The sequence below is a fragment of the Struthio camelus genome, chromosome 2 (assembly GCF_040807025.1).
Source record: "Struthio camelus isolate bStrCam1 chromosome 2, bStrCam1.hap1, whole genome shotgun sequence".
In the NCBI taxonomy this organism is placed as follows: domain Eukaryota; kingdom Metazoa; phylum Chordata; class Aves; order Struthioniformes; family Struthionidae; genus Struthio; species Struthio camelus.
Genome location: NC_090943.1, coordinates 5,123,366 through 5,135,132, shown reverse-complemented (window position 1 = coordinate 5,135,132; position 11,767 = coordinate 5,123,366).

Genomic DNA, 11,767 nt, shown 5'->3' with positions numbered 1-11,767 from the left:
CTGTATCATTCCGCCACAACTTTCTTTTCTGCTGATACTCAGAGTTTCCATAAAAACATGTGTGATCAGGGGCAAGCTGAGATCCAACAACCCTGGTGAGATGCCTGGTGCGGTCACTGAAGTCTACACATCTGGAGTGGCTCATACCAGTTCAGACATTCAAGCATCTCCTGTCACACAAACTAAGCCATTTCTGACGTTTCACCCTTTTCCCCCATCCAAACTTCAGATTTTTTAGTCACTATAGGTTTGAAAATCACACGTAATTCTTGTGTAGGGACAAAATGTCCATGGTGTTTTCATTACTTGAAACTTCACAGGAAATGAGATACACAGAGTGTTCTTAACAGAAATGGTGAATCAGTCGGGAAGGAAGATTCTTCTATTTCGTCCTTGAAATTTGCATAAAGGGGAAACGTGTTTCTTTGCACACATCAGTGCGAAGGAACTCATTTCACTGCAGCGGGAGGTCATCCCAAGTGCTCTTTACTGCCATTGCGCAATGAATGCTGAATCTTAAATCACTGCTTATTAATGCCGACTGTTGCACCTCATTACAATGCGTTGTCCAAGGTGCAGATAAACAGTGGAGTTTTTCAGCATCCTCTCTCATCCTCTCTAGGAACGCGCCAGAGGAGAATCATTGCTGCCACAAGTTCTGCCATCCTTGTATCTTACAGCACCGACTTCCCAGCAATGGACTTGATTTATAGTTGGTTTCCCGCCTTTGACAGGGGTTGTTCAATGAGGTTACAGTTCTGCTTTGCTCGCAGTTTATTTCTTCCTGTACAAGTTTTGCCCCCACCCTAGCAAGGGCTTGGTGTTTTGCTAGTACAAGGGTATCCTGATGTAGGGAGCAGGGAATCAGAGAGGGAAATTGCTACACTTCCCCCTTTCTGATCAGAGAACAAGTAAGAAATTTTATGACTTTTTCTATTTCAGAGGTCAATCGGTCATACTGTGCATTCCTAATGTTATGGTCCAGCCTCTCTCCTCCTTCCTCTTCTGTGGTTATGAGGAACACAGCAGGGAAAAGCATAAAATAAGCTAATGCCCTCAGTCTAAATCCCTGGGGGCTGCTGATCAGATAGGAGAAACTAGTGGTGTATTCCCACTCTTTTGGTCAAAAATTGAAATCCTTCTAGACACTTCATTGATATTGAAATCTCAAAGTTCTGCAAAAACTGGACACTTTAGTGAGCAGAAGGGGCTAGGGAGCTGCAGAGAAGCTATGTAGACAGGCTGAAGGCAACTGACAGTGAGGATGTTACAGGTATGACCAGCTTGTCTGCAAATCCGTTGACCACAAACCCCAGATATGCTAGGGAAAGAAGTGAGGGAAATGCTTGTAGGTGGAGGACAGAAGCATTCTCTTTTTCCTTTTCCAGGCAGTGTCTCTTCATACAGGCTTTGCCTGGAGGAGCTAAGCTGTGTCCCAAGTCCCTGCTGGCATTGCTGCTGCAAAGCATATGACATTAAAAGAAATAAAAAAAAAATATGAAACTGTATCTCTCGTTATTTCCTCTTTTTGGAGCATGTATTTTCATTGTACTTTTTGAGACACCTCAGCAACAGCAGATTCAAGTTCAGTGGGTTTCCGTGAATGTAGGCACTGATGCGCGGTACAGCCTGAATCCTTGCATGAATTCCTGTGTGTCTCTTGGGCAGAGCTGTAGCTGCTGTTTACATTCTGAAAAACCGTATTAAATACTCTATGTTGTGACTGACTCTCTTTAGCCCATCTTCGGATGAAGTGCCGTGGACATTTTGGTCATATTTAAGTCATGACAGAACAGCTCCTTTGACATGACGTTGGTTTTGACCAAAAGCTGCTGCGCAGAGCTTCTTTTTTTCTGGCTCTGAGTTAGTAAAAATGAAGGAAACATTTGTTACAATATGATTATAAACATTGCATGCTTGCCATTAAAGAAGAGAAAGGAACCAGAGGGATCTCAGAGAAAGCTGTTAGATTAAAGAAGCTGGACAGCTAAGACCTCTGAAAGAAACTTTAAAGAACTGAGCATGTAATTCTAGAGAAATAAATAGTAATTATCTGGGAACGCCTAAAAGAGACTACAAAAAGAGACAAGCATCACTTATTCCCTCTCGTCATTACGGGCAGAAGAAATGTGTTTACAAGACAGCAGGGAGGGATTAGATCAGATATTAGGAAAAAATTCATAACGATGAGAAAAATTAGGCTGTGGAATTACCTGCCAAGGGAGGATGTGAATCACTATCAGTTTAGATCTTTGTAGCTAAGCACCCATCTGTCACAGAAGGAAGAAATCTGCATTGTCATACTGTTGGAAGAGAGGTTAAATTGCCTAAGTACATTAGCTATTGCTGTGGCTAGATCAAGGCTTGCAGTACTGGTGTCTGTAGTTGTGGGTAATCCAAGTGAATCCTATTTTTTTAAGCCCTGTGTCTATAAGGAGCTGTCTAATAAAACAACCGCTACTTATTGTTTTTCATTCTGTTTAACCGTCACGGAGATACATCAAAACATGGCAGATATAATGGGGCAGGTAGAAAATATGAGCTGTGGTAACTTCAATAAAACTGCAAAACCTGTTTTTACCCCAGTCAGCTAGTTAAAATGATGTGCTCTAGTAACGGAGAGAGGTGCAGATGCACGTAGTGAATCTAAGCACCAATGGAGGGAAATGCAGCAATGAGGTGTCGCTTCCCTGTTTATCAGTGGCTGCCATCCAGTATTGTCTGAATGGGCACACTTTGGCATGATCTTACGAGGGAAGATGTGCGTTGGACGGTAAAGCATTAGGATCAGCTTGGCTGATGTAGTGATGCGCTGGGATGTGTGGATTCAGCTGTGGGACAACTTCTTTTCAAGGAGTTTTGCTTAGAAGTGACAGTACAATTTTAACAATTTTATGGGAAAGACACAGGTATCAGAGTTTGTCCGCAGGTAAACCTCTTGGGCTAGTTTCATCACTATCACTAGTCTGATAAGTTCTTTTCTTCTCTGTTGTAAGTGTGGACGGTGTTTCCTTACTCAAGCTTTAATCCGGGAATGTACATACTTCTGGGAAGTATCTGAAGCTTTGTGGAATAAGCAAAAAGAACTATATTGATAAATTTGGATTTTGAAAGATAACACTAAAGAGTGGGAAAATCAGTGAATTTATAGAAAAAAAGATTTCTGACAGGCAAAAGCCTTAAGTTTGTATGAAGTCCCAGATAAGTAAAGGAGCTATTCAGGGCTTAGACTCAGCTAGATCACAGATTTCTTGCACTCTCTCATCTTATGGCCCTGCATTCAAGGGGGGGAAAAAAGAAAAAGAAGTTGGAGTGGTTAAAGCAGACTTTTGGTTTATTGAGCTAATTTCATCAGTGACCTGTCTACTGAACAATGAAGATAGTTCAGGAATCTTAATATAGAGTATTCAAAATTAAAATGACCATCCTGGCATTGGATAAACATGATTAAGAATTTCTAAGTCCCTACAGATTAAAGTCTGAGAGCAGGCAGAGTAGATGGACAAACTCACCCGAGGTCTGACTCATCTTCTGCAGGTGACTTGCTTTCCATTTACTCGCAGAAGTGTATAGCACAAGTAGACTTTTAAGTATGGGGCAGGACTCAGGTTAACATCTGGACATCTTAATTTAGATATTTGAATATATGCATGTAGAGGATGAAATTTCTGACCTAGGTACCCAATTTACTTGTCCTAGTGTAGATGTTCATTGGCATCTAGGAAACCTTAGAGTACTGAAGAATGCACATGGGTGGATCCAGGAACATCTGCACTGTTTGGACCAGCTGGAGGCCAAATAGGATGAACCAGGACACTCAGATACCAATAATCACATATGCTTGGGCAACTGAATCCTGTTCCAGATGTCTGAACTCCCATTAAAGTCTGTGGAGAACTATCCAGTATGTCAGGAGGCAATTTTCCATCAGAGGGAAAAAAAAAAAAATCTCTGTTAGAAAGAAAAATCTCAGCCATCTCTAATAGGCAGGAGTACAATCCAGTACCTTGTGTATTAGCAGTAATCAGCAAAGGATTTGTTGATCAAATCAACAAGCTCCTTCCTGCTGTGGAGCAGCAGGAAGAATAAGGTAGAACCAGGGGGTCCTGCCTTGCTCACCATCTGTGGGTAGCTAAATCCCTTTTTGTATTCATAGCATTCAGGTTCTGCCATTAGCTGGGGTGGGGGCAGAAGCCTTTCAGACATTGGCCTACCTGATCTCAACTTCTTCCATGATAAGTATTACCAAATTTACTTACTATATTAACCTTTGGCCAAAACCAAAATGAAATGAACAGTCTGAGCAAAGTCAGTGGCGTTCTGAAGGTAAAAATAGGCTGTATAGCAGCTCAGAAGTAAGAATCATTTAGTAAAAGAAGTAAAAGAGTAGGCTCTTAATGTAGCTTTAATTGCCAAAATATCTTCCTAGAGAAGAAGAATAACAATTTTCAATCGTGATTACAGGCTGGCAGTAAAATAACCGTCCACTTGCTTAACTAAAAGCAAATGTTTCTTTGTCAAAGCTTTTTGCTTAGTGCTTGGTCAGGACAGCAGCAGTTTATTAGAGTGTAGTAAGGAAAATTATACCTCACTACTGGCCTATTCTGTGCAAATATGAAGGCAACTAATAACTGTTTCTATGGGGCTTTTTCCTTTACTATTAACATCCCACTGCAATAAATGATTCTCCATGTTCTTTGCGACTGTGCTAATTATTGTTCTATTCTTTTTTAGGTTCTAGCGTCCAGCAGCTAGCAGATCATATGCTACACTCTCTTCTGCCATTCTTTGGTATTAACATTGGTTCAGGTAGCCTAATGCTGTTAAACTTTTCCTGAGTATATCTTTAGTCCATGGAAAATGGTCTTATTTCATTATTTTCCACATTTGTTATGAATAATTTATAAAAAGAATGCCATTTAAAATAACATAGGAATTTTTCTGTGCTGAAGTGACACTGATATCACTGTTATTCCCACAGTAAAAATGGAAACAGAGTCACAGAGGTTGGTGACAGTCACCTGAGTCCACAGCGTAAGTCATTGTCACTGTTCAGATCAGGTTCAGGAGCAAGCTCGCTGGCATACAGACTTGAGTATTCACAGGATGTCTTAGAATGAGGCAAAAGCATACCATCACGATCAGAAAGCAAAAGTTCCCTAAGGACAGCAGCATCTTCCACCTCCATTAGCACTACTGTCCCGCCAGACCTTTCAAACCAAGGTTCTTTGCACACCTTCACTCCACCAAAGAGATCAGATGAATCCATATGGGATGAGTGCAACTCATGAGAGGGAGCATCTGAGAGGAGACCAGTCTTCAGATTATTGTGTGTCAAGTAAACAGGGGTTTGCTCCTTGCGAAGAATGACATTGTTGTTCCCCCTGAATAACACTTTTTCCAGGAACTACTCCATTAACAGCAGCCTCAGGTTTATACTTCATTCTTGTTCCTCCGTTCAGTTAAGACTTTTGTGATTTTGCAAGATTCATAACTTTTGCCCATTGAGGTTCATATTCTCATATATGAGTCATCGGCTTTTCAGTCTCTTTGCTCAATGGCATGGTAGATAGTGCCAGCTCATAATCTATTTTCTAGAAAGAACAGGAAGAATATTTGTTTTTCTCTTGCATTGGCATCCGAATTCCTTTAAAAAAAATGACAGAATTAAATCCGTTGCTCTTGCCAATCTGACTAGGAAATGAATTAGTGGTAGTAAATAATAAATATTACACATATAAAAATTTATTCCTGCTCCTTCCAAATTCTCATTCTGTCAAAGGCCATTCACTTTACCTGTCCTTGAAAACAACTCTATTTGCAGTGCACTTTCAGGATCAGTCTCCTGCGACTATTAAAAGCCCATCAGAGTATAGGGAATAGGGCTAGAAGGGACTTTGAGACATCAGCCAATCCACTGTCTAGCCCAGGTCGTCTTAGTCATCACTCCCGTAGACGTTTGTTTGGTCTTTTCAAAAGTCCTCCAAGGAGGGAGGCTCCACATTTTCTTCATTTGATTTATCCAGGCCTTTACTGATTTCACTGTGAGAAAGATTTTTCCTGACATCCCCTCCAAAACTTTTCTCTAGCAGCTTTAGCCAATGACCTTTTGTCCATTCTACTATGGACAAAATTATTCCTGTCTCCTGTTCAAAGGCCTTTTGACAATACAGGACTTGTCATGTGTCCCTTTCGTATTCTCTTCTTTTGGCAAAACAGTTCCTTTCTCTCTGACCTTTGTCTTTACACTGCAGTTTCCTGGCCTCTTGTCAACCCTTCTGCTTTCTTCTAGATTCTTTCCAGCAGATCCAAAGCTTTCGTGAGAGGCAATTCAAAGAAATTGATCATAGTCTTCTATCTCTAGCTGTATGACTCTCTAGCAGTGTCAAGCATTGCTTCATGTAGGTAATAAGTGAAACTCTCATTTGTACATCAAAAAATTTGCCTATCCCCAATACAGTGACTTCACCTTGTTACCTTGACCCTCAGATGCTTTTCTAGAGAAAAGGAAAGCGGATTTCTTTCTTTCTCTAATATAAGGCATATAAGGCACTGATGAAATATAACCAGTAGATAATGACCATTTTTAGATCTTGCAGGCTCTTCATGAGCAGCTGATTAAACAAGAAGTGAAAGAGAGAGCCATTGTCAATTTAGGCCACATAGTAATCATGTTTCTGTATAATAATCAATATATTTTTTATTAGAAATTAATTTTCTTTTTGTCTGGGCCAACCTTTCACTTAAAAATGAAATAAAATTTCTCCAGTTGAAAAATTCCAAAGTCTTTATTATTGATTCCGGATGAGAACTAGCTTTGGAAATGAGTGCTTATTCCGTTCATATATTGAGGTCAAGCCCAAAACACAGAAATCAAGGGAGACCAAGAAACAACTGAAGACTGAAGATTTCTGATGAACTGTACGAGAAATCTGAAAATGATGTTTTGTATAACTGGTAAGAAACAGGGAAATGATTTAAAGAACATTTTAATTCACCTTTTTAATCAAAAAATTAATTGGGATTAAAATTTAAATTCAGCTATTGGTAATTTCTATGGTACAATGAGCAAACAGTAGTGAATGTTAGACAGTGGTTGATCAATGGAGAAGTCAATCAAATAATCATTCAACAAAATTTCAAATAACTTTTGTAAACTACCTACCAGAACAAAAAAACCCTTCTTATTACTTAACTATACGAAAATTAGCATCTATGTCATTGAATTTCAGCCTGAACTTTTCAAATAAAGCAGGTGGAAGAGAAATATTTTTACATATAAATAAAGAAATCAAGACAAACATCACTGGGTTAACTTTGGGCATGAATGTACATGATGCTTCCACTTTAACCTATAGTTTTTCAGTAACCAGCTGCCAATTGAAAAAAGCTAAGTAGTCTTTCTGGATCATTCATACACATCATGTGCATGAGTTTGTGTTTTCCTATTTCTGCCTGAAAACACTTTCGTTTTTCCCCTCCTTAAGATAGGTTTTAAATACAGGACTGAAATGCCAAGATGCATGTCTAAAAACATCACCTGACGTTCCCTAGGTAGCCGCAACGCATGGTTTCAGCAGCTTTTGCCTTCTCTTAAAACCCGCCCTGGGCTCCTCTACCAGGGCTGCCTTTCCCGGTGCCTTGGCAGCATTTACGAGACACAGTGAGGGGGACTGGGGAGCAGATTCTCTTGGGGGGAAAAATGCTTATTCCAAGTCTGGATCAACTCCCTGCTCCACTTCCCTGCTATGCCCACAAATAGCTCTGGTGAGGAGTTGGCAGCCCAAAGAAAGCTGTAAGGGGAGAGGAAAGAGGCACTGAAGCTAGCACTGTGGTCAAAAAAAAAAAAAAAAAAAAAAAAAAGCTGTATGTGAATCTATAGCCTTACTGCTAAGCTAGAAAATTTGTCCAAGTGGAAACAAAATCAGTTAGAGAACACTGACTGGTGCAAATCCCTAATACACAAGTGCTTAGACAGGTTTAACTCGGTTTAGCTTGATCACAACCTAATGCTGCATATTGTGCACTTTTTGGAAATAGTTTTTATTAAACCAGTTTTATATTTATTAAAATCCATCTGCTCATTTCATACATGGTACAAGTAGAATGATCACCATTTTGCACTGTGTTGCTAAGAAAAAAGTAATCCCGCTGCATAATTTTGGCTTTGCATATTTTTGATCTTCAATATTTTAGTGATAATGCAAGGCTCTATTTCTAAAATTTTTTGGAGCTCTGGATTGTCTAAAGTTCTCTGGTTTCAAACGTTCCCTTTTTCCTCAGAAACTAAACATTTAGCTGTCACGTCTGCACAATAAAATTGCCTATTCTTGGAGCTGTGGTTAAATGACTTAGGCCCAACCTTCCTCCCCCCCCTCCTCCCACACCTTCCCTCTGAATTTCAATAGTTTTAAAGAATTGTCATGGCAATAAGAGCCCCTGGAGACAATTTTGAAGAATGAAATTTTCTCATTTATTCCACAATAGATTTGCCTTCAGTATTGCAAACTTCACCGTGATGGTGTGCGTCTGCATGCCTGATCTTGGTAAACCTCAAAAGAAATCAATCCTATCTCCATTTTCTCTTAGTTTTGTCCTTTCTAATCTGATTATGTTCAGGACAAGATGTAAATTGCAGCCTTTTTCTTGTTGCTAAATTCTGGTACCTTATCCTGGTCATGATCCCTGGGAAATATGAAGCTGTAGCACTGTCATCTCAAAATCCTGGACTTTTTAGCTCAAATTGTTTTCTTCTGTCTTTGGAAGCTCCCTGCTTTCTAAATGTCAATAAAATAAGTCACTGTTATTGCCTTCTTTAGGTAAAATGGTAAGATCATGAAATACTTGTTTGTAGTATTAAGGATTCTTTCAATTTTCCAGTGTCATGAGACAGTTTAACATCATTAATTGCTATGGAAATGCTCTTCAGAAATACTGGGCCATGTTGTGCTGGTTAAAGTTTCATTCCACCAGTGAACTGTAGACCCCCTCAAACACCTTGGGCTAAGGAGTTGCACCATGTCTGGCCTCGCATGTTGGTGGAAAATACAATTCATTCTTCCGTGTAAACTGCCGTAGGACCTTGGTCAAGGTGTCAGGAGACATGAGTATGAGTCTTGCTTAAGACAAAGGAAGAGTATATTAATAAGTACCGAGTCCTCAAGGCTAGGAAGAGACAAAGATAACCAGTAGTTATACACTTGCTCTTGCTGGCTCAGGAAATTTAACTACTCAGTCCACTGAGGCCATCTGGCTTTGGTAAATTATTTCTACTTTCTTATGCCTATTCACTGTATCACAAACTACAGTAACCAAATAGGGTGACCTGGGTCCTACCAAACCATGCACATTTCCACAGACATTCTTCAAAAATGATTTAAATAAAGTTAAATAAAAAGACCTGTATTTGATTGATTTCTGTGCAACTTTCCTTGTGGTCACAGTAATGGAGGAGGTCTTGCAGATAGAGCAGAAGTGGCAGAAAACAAGCATTTTAGAGCTGTTTGGTTATGTTAATCTGTGTGTAGGGTGAAGACTGCAGAAACAAGGGTGGGAGGGCTGAGAGGAGGTAACGAACTGCCATGAAAGCAGCTGATACTTTACAGACTACACGAGCTGGTAGCACAAGCTGGTCTAAATCATTATGTAACGAGCAGCAAGCAAATCTTTGAGAGAACTGTGCAAATGTCTGACTTGCACCCTTGGAGAACACGTGGGGAGAAACACATTTCCTTCGCTGTAAATTTGACCCTCCCCTGCAGCTCTCCCATTTTGAAGGCAACCTGCCAAAACTGGAGAGAACTTGGCAGAGAAGATGCATGCACTAAGGAGTACGTTGATCACTGAGGTCAAAAATAATGAGTGGAGAGAAAGTGTAATAATTGCTGACATGATGGTTGCCTCTACTCACAAGAAGTGTGGGAGTGGAACTGCTGGGGTGGTGATATTCAAGACTGACAAGCTTGGATAGAATAAATAGAAAGTGGTAACTTGCCTGTGTCTGTGGTTTACTGGTCCTTCAGATGCTCTTTTTGTTGAAACTAAGAAACTTCAAGTTGTGCAAGTCAGAGAGGAAATTTTTTTTTTCCCTCCTTGATGACAAAATAGTCATTTTAAGGGAAAAAAGACTCAAAAGCCCATTATTTTATTTTAGGCATACCCTTTTCCTTAATCACAAACAGCTGGAAATTTGCACAGAGGAACAGTGGCAGTAGGAAGGAACTCGTTTTACTGGAATGTCTGTGCTGCAGAAATTGATGTACTAAAACTGAAAAGATAGAAAACCCAGCTTTTCCAAAATGACCAGGGATCACGAGTGTTTCAGTGTGGTGGAATTCAGCATGAGACTCCCATATATCAGTGCTCACTGTTTGTCCCTGCAAAATGAAAGATGGAAGTATTTAAAAACGTTTACATAGAGTGCTCCATGTGATCTAGTTCATTGGCAAGTGGTAAGCAATGCAGCTCTCTTTTTTTTAGGCATGACTTCAACAGCAATGAATAAACACTTACAAAGGTTCAGATGTGGCGACTGAAATGGAAAGTTCTAACATGTACAACAAAAACTTACTCTTCAGCAACCTATTTTGCTAACATATAGAGCAAAAAAAGTACATTCCTGTGAAATGTTTCACTCAAATGAAACACCACTGTTCATGATTCTTTTTCAAGCATTAGCAGAAATTGGTGCATGCTGCATGATTTCTAGCTCAGTTGTAGCATAGCCTTAGTATATCACAGAAAACATGACGGATATAGTGATACTAAATATTAGTAAGACAGGCTGAACTCCTTGTTCTGAAATATATTGAAAGCATATTGAGTAGTGCAAATGTTCAGGTTACCTAACTGAACCTTCTCATATGGTAATTTGAAGTAATCAGCAAAACACTGATGGAGTACTCTTGCTAGACTTTATTCTGAAACCATGCGGCACACTGAATTGGGACCTTGTAGATTTAAGTTCTCTTTCCAGCTTTTCTTATAGCTTTGTCAGCTGAGAAAGCAAATTCAACTCTATGGGCTGTAATTTTTCTGTGCTGTGTCTCCATTGGAAAATTTTTAAGCTTTCAAGATTCTCTACGTTCTGAAATGAGATTAGGGGAAATATGGGAGTTTGTCCATGATAAAAACACTTACAAGTGTTCATTTAAGACGCTCTAGAGTTTCATCCTCTGAAATAAGAGCATGAAAGTTGGCAGAAGCACTGCTCTGATTTTGTCTGAGATAGTCCTGTGAAAACATGCCCAATTTAGGCAAGGTATAAGGCTTTGGGAGCAATAAAAAGGCCACCCAGAAAAACCAAACAAAAAAGCTGATCCTTATGCGTACACTGAAAGGAAAGCTTGCCAACTTCACTTCTCTAAAGACTCCTTCACCATTGCACATACTCATCCCCTTTACAGCCCCAACCCACAACCAAATCCTGACCACAGATGGTTCTAAGTGTGATCTTTCCCTGCCCTCCCATACGTAAGCACAGTTTTCTCTACAGGTGCTCCTCATGGCTGTGGTGACCCCAGGAGCCGGGAGACTCCTTTCCGGGATGTCAGCATTCCCTACCCAAGCCATGTAGACAAGCAGTAAGAAGACACTTGATTTAACTGCAGAAAGATAACCTGGGGATAGAAGGCAGAGGATAGATAAAGGAAATATGATGATGGGACAGGAGCAGGGATGTAGGATGGACCATCGTGGGAAAATAGTACCAGGGATTAAGAGTCGGTTTTGAGGAAAGGCACAATATGGAAAGAAAATAGCTAAGGAA